General features: G+C 35.2%; 1 long non-coding RNA gene across 1 annotated transcript in view; it reads left to right on the top strand.

Moving 5' to 3' along the window:
• Positions 1-2,544: 2,544 nt before the first annotated feature.
• Positions 2,545-6,012, top strand: part of LOC139041352 (uncharacterized) — a 138,091-nt gene continuing 134,623 nt past the window's right edge. The window contains exon 1 of the long non-coding RNA XR_011496341.1: positions 2,545-2,652. This is a non-coding gene — a long non-coding RNA (uncharacterized lncRNA). The remainder of the gene's footprint in view (positions 2,653-6,012) is intronic.

The raw sequence follows: 6,012 nt of genomic DNA, 5'->3' as shown, positions 1-6,012 counted from the left end.
TGTGTTTGAGGCTTGCTTTTATGAGCAGTTTGCGATGAGATATGAGGATGATCAGACCAGTTCAAAGATTAAAGAGCAAAGTAGAAACTCAGGGTATAAGGGTCTTTCATGTCCTCAAACGGCCTACTATGCTGAACTTGTACAAAAAGATTGTTGATATGGGAAAACTCAAATATGTGTGGCACTAGGGACATGCAGATAAAGATCCTAACATTTCCTAGGTTAGATCACACCTAACCTCAGAAGAGACAAGAACTGGAGTTCTGAGAGGCAGCCAGTTGGATCTTCAAGATAAGGCAATGAACGGAAATTGGTTCAGAGAGTGAACTGAGGTCTATAATGAGGCATCCACTAGAAGGAGAAAGGCATATACTGGCAAACAAATGGTCATTTGATGAATGGTTTGGGCTACTTCTGGATGCTCGAGTCCACTGGGGCAAGAAGACTCCTATTTATAGGAGTCAAACCAGGAAAAATTCCATGTGTCCCCTGAAACCTGGGGATGGGTGAAAGATACCAATCAAAAAGAGTGAGGTCATTAGCACCCATGATTTCTAAAGGATGATGAGCTTCACCCGCAGCTTGATGCTGAAGATCTGACAGCTACAGCTGGCATCCTGCCAACCCTGGGAAGAGCCCTGTCAGGCCACGACAGAGGCAGTGTCCTCATTCACTGCCCTTCCTCTCTGTGTGTACAAATCCCGGCTTTCCAACCTCAAAGGCTCACAGGTGGAACCTACCAGGTTATTTTGGCCCATAACTCTTTATAGCATTTACAACTATACATAAAAAAAAGTGCTTTATGAAATGGAATATAGTGGGATAGACAGACTTTATTTCTTTTCTTGGTTCTTTCAGAGCAGAATAAAGAGATCTGGACATTGAACTTGGTATATTACACTTGCAAATTACTCCTGGGTATTATGTGGTCAGGTCCTGCTCTTGTGCCTGTAATACATTTTTTTTCTCCTTTAAATTCAGCTTATTTCCGTGGATACGTACACATATATTCATGATTAACTTAGAATAGGTCAAACGTCTAAAAGTGTTAGTGTTGAACAGCGGACTCAGCCTTTTTGGCACATGACAGATATCAAATATTAGGATGTTTTGCTAGCACAAAATTCAAAATGACACTAGCCAATAGGAATAATTTTAACAACCACATCTACAGTATAGCAGCATCTTGCAATATCTATAAAAATATCCGCACTAGTTATTTTGTTCTTCTCTAGCCTCAGGCTCTTGTTAAATAGAATTCCTCACTGCCCTGATGTCAGTCTCTTATACTTGGAAGATGCAGTCTCCATGTTCCAGGAGACACACAGTCTTCCAGCCTGACAGTCCCTGTGCCTCTGCCTCTTCCCGCAACATTATGACAATCAAGTATATGCCCAGAAGAAATAAAAATATTTTATTTGTGGATCAAAAGAACAGTATGCTGCTGAAAAATCTAACTGAAATATTAAACAGTGCTTTTGTTGACCATGTTTAATTCTGCAGGAAAATCTACAACTGCGTATGAATTCTTATTCTTCACTTCTCTCTCTCTCATCCTCCCCCTGTCCTAATTAGTAATATCTTGTTCATTTCCACAGATGAAAGAAAGGGAATGAAGGAAGAGATGAGTTTTTGAGCTGTCTGTTTGTAAAAAACCAAAACCTTTATGCACTTAATAGATTGTAATCTAGTAATGTGTATATAACATTTTGAAATCCCCCGCAAAATGCAGTATACACATGATCAGCCCCTTGTTTTTTGTTTTTTCACTGAATATTATGTCCCGGAGCAAGATTCATTTTAATACATGTAGCATTATGTTTTAAAACAATTTCATGCTATGACATTTTACAGAGTTATCATGATTTAATCAGCCTCAAAATGGTGAGCATCCAGGTTGTTTCCACACTTTTGCCACTGTAAACAATGCTGCAAGGAATGTTTGTATGTTAATTTACAGTATACAGGCCACCCATAAATATAACATCTGACTTTCCCCAAGTCTTGTAAAATTCTCCTGTCTCTGTAACAGAACTTCATAAGTAAGTGAGGAGAAACCAAGATGGTAGACTCCCGTCCCAGCCACTGTAACTTCCATCCCCAGGTTTATTTTTACCAATGTATCACTAGTTGATATTTCCCTTAACACACCATGATGGTTCACAGCTCCCTGCTTGCTGCATTGGGCACCTAACAAATTTCTACTTATCTTTTAAAACCTATTCACAAATCACCACCCCTATGCAAACATCTTCCCCTCCTAGAATTAATCACCTCCTTATTTGCAGTGTTCTCAACCTTATTTGCAGTGTTCTCTATTGCTGCCCAAATAGCACTGTATTACTTCTGTGTGTACGTGTTTGTCTTCTCTTTTGGACTCTGAGTTGATGGTGGGTTGGGACTGGTACTTATTTGTTTTTCTGTCTTTAAATGCTAAGTAAACTGTCTCTGACACATAGATGCTCAACTATGTTTGCTAAATGGCATGGGAAAAAATTCTAAGTAAATTTGGCTGTATTTAAAAGAGAAAAAGATTTGGGATCTGGAGTCAGTTGTTAGTCTTAGATCTTTAGGAAACAGTAGAGAGCTTCTGTGGTAGAAAAGGCCCGTTGGAGAGATGGTGATATCAGCTTTTCTTCCTGCCTATTCTGTGTGAGTTTTTAGCATTTTGTTTTCTCTGACATTCTTCAGCTTGTTGGCATTGCAACTTTGGATGTTTTGTTAAGCTATTCAGAAATTTTCAAGGAGACAACGTTGGTAGAAGCGACAGTATTGACATCAAAGTAAAAAAATCTTAAGCAAGAAAGAAAGGGGATCAAAAAAGGCTTAAGAGACCTAAAAATATTGATGCGTGATGAGGTTCGAAAAGAAACATGTCTATATGAGATTGTCCAGGGGAAATCCTTGCTCCAAGTATGCTGATCTACCATTAATTCAATTAGGAGCAAGGATGAATGATTTCTGTTCTCAAAGACTCATGTTCAGTTTTTAGTATAATTGTCCTCTAAACTTCCAATATTCTCAAATAATATTCTGAATTGACTGATATTTTGAAACCATGATAATAGGAAAATAAAACCTCAACTTAAAAAAATTACTTTAAAATACCATGCTTGATTTTTGAAAATAGTTTCTACACAAAGAATCAACTTCAGGGGGCCAGCCCCATGGCTGAGTGGTTAAGTTCACGCACTCCGCTATGGTGGCCCAGGGTTTCGCCGGTTTGGATCCTGGGCTAGGACGTGACACTGCTCATCAGGCCACGTTGAGGAGGCGTCCCACAAGCCACAACTAGAAGGACCCACACCTAAGATACGCAACTGTGTGCTGGGGGGATTTGGGGAGGGAAAAAAAAAAGATTGGCAACAGTTGTTAGCTCAGGTGCCAATCTTAAAAAAAAAGAATCAACTTCAAATTAAGTAGCTTTTCTGGTAACTAAATAGAAATTTCTCTCAAATAGAAGTGTTTTAAAACCAAGTTTGTAGTTATTGCTATAGCGAGAAGCAAAAACTTGCAAACCAATATGTCAATGAATGTCTCAATGTTTTAGATTTATAATCAGGATGGAAAGATTCTTTTCCATTTAGTACGGGCCCAGGACTCTCTCAATATCCATTTTAAGGTTATTCAAAGCCCCTTTTTAAAGACAGTTTACCATGGTGTTATTGTTTTTGAATTTTCGCACATGATACAAAATTTAAAAAGTACAAGAGTAGACAGTGAAAGTAAAGTTTCATCACTTCCTGTTTTTTAAGGAGCTCATCACTATTCCCCTGAAAGTACAGAACATATCTTTAATGTTTTTTATTATATATTACTATGTTTACTTATACTTCATGAACAATAGCATACTATATGCACACTGTCCTGCTTTCACTTTTTAGCACTAGCGATTGCAGATCTTTTCCCAATAGTTCAAATAGAGATGTATATTTTTACAACTGCATTAGATCCACTCACTGGTTATATCGCAATTTATCTTAGTCTTCTATTGATGGACTTTTGGATTGTTTGCCATCCTTTGCTTGTAGTGAATATAATGTAAATTCATCACTTGTCATTGGTGGGAGTAGAAATGTAGTTATGAGCCAAGGAACATGTAATTTTAAATTTTAATTTAATTTAAATTTTTAATTTTGATAGATAAGTTTAAATTTTGATAGATAAATTAATTTTAAATTTTGATAGATAAAGCCAACTTGTTCCCAATAGAGGATATACCAAAGTACTGTTCCTTCCATCCGTAAATAATGATGTCTATTTCCATATCATTATCATCTGGGTATGTTCTAAACTTTTTAATCTTAGTAAACTTGAGTTGTAAAAGTTGTATCTCATTATAATTTTAATTTGCATTGGCTCTTTATAAAGAAATAAAGCAGTTTCATCCAAATGGAGCCATTTGTGTTTCTTTTTCATATTATTCATTATGCATTAAAAAAACGCCACCAATTTATTGAAGTATAGCTTACATACAAAAAAAATTCTCCACATTGTAAATGCGTAATTGAATTCATTGATTTTTTTTTTAAGTAAATTTACAGTTGGGCAAACATCACCACAATCTGGTTTAAGAACATTTCCAGTATTCTCAAATGTCTTCTCCTGCCTGTCTGCATATAAACTTCTATCCCACATCTGCAATAGGAAGTCATTTTTCTGGATATTTCATATAAATGTAATCAGATAATATGCAGTGTTTTGGATCATGCCTCTACCACTTATTATAATGTTTTGAAGTTCATCCATGCTGTAGCATGTATCAATACTTCATTCCTTTTTACTGTTGAATAGTATTCCATTGTATGGATGTACCGCTTTTATTTTTTCATTCACCATTTGGTGGACATTTGGATGGTTCCCAGTTTTAGGCTGTTATAGTAAACTACTCTGAACATTCACTTACAAATAGTTGTGTGGACATATGTTTTCATTTCTCTTGGATGGGTTCCAGGAAGTGGAATTGCTATGTCATATGGTAAGTATGTTTAACTTCATGAGAAACTGCCAAAAAGTTTTGCAAAGTGGCTGTATCATTTTACCTTCCCATCGGCAATAAATCAGGATTTCAGTTTCTTCACGTCTTTGCCTACACTTTGGATTATCTTTCTTTATGATTACAGCCATACTGGTGGATGTGTGGTAGTATCTCACTGTGGTTTTAATTTGTATTTTCCTAATGACTAATGAAGCTACACATATTTTCATGCATGTATTGGAAGTTTGTTTATTTTTTGTGTAACATCTATTCAAATATTTTGTCTATTGTTTCTAGGAAATTGTCCATTTCATCTCATTTGTCTTATTTTTTGGCATAGTTGTTTATAAATGACGCTATAATCTTTTAAATTTCTGTAGCATCAGTGGTAATGTCCCCTCTTTCATTCCTGAATTTGGTAACTTGTGTTTTAACTTATTTTCCTTTGGTTAGTTCCATTAAAAGTTTGCCAATTTTGTTGATATTTTGAAAGAGCAAACTTAGTTTCATGGCTTTTTTCCTATTGTTTTCTATTTCATTGACTTCTGCTCTAAGTTTTATTATTTCCTTTCTTCTGCTTGCTTTGAGTTTAGTTTGCTCTTCTTTTACTACTCTAAAGTAGAAGCATAGGTTGTTGATTTGAGATTTTTCTTCTTTTTTGATACATGCCTTTAAAGTTATAAATATCTCTTTAAGCATTACTTTAGCTGCATGCCATAAATTTTGGTATGTTGTGTTTTTGTTTTCATTCAATGCAAAACAATTCCTAATTTACTTGTGATTTCTTCTATGACCTGAATTTGGTAGACTTTTTCCTATCTTTCTCCTTTTTTTTTTAATCAGTTAGTCTAATTAAGATTTGTCAATTTTGTTGATCTTTTCAAAGAACTAATTTCTAGTTTCATTGATTTAAAAAAAAAATTTAGAAGTGTGTTGTTTAATTTCCAAGTATTAAAGAACTTCCCAGATTTCTTTCTGTTGTTGATTTCCAAATTAATTCTATTATAGCTGAAAATATTCTTTACTTGGTTTTG

This window comes from Equus asinus, chromosome 21 (genome assembly GCF_041296235.1).
Source record: "Equus asinus isolate D_3611 breed Donkey chromosome 21, EquAss-T2T_v2, whole genome shotgun sequence".
In the NCBI taxonomy this organism is placed as follows: domain Eukaryota; kingdom Metazoa; phylum Chordata; class Mammalia; order Perissodactyla; family Equidae; genus Equus; species Equus asinus.
The sequence above is the reverse complement of the archived record's forward strand: the minus strand, read 5'-3'. Positions and strand labels throughout refer to the sequence as shown.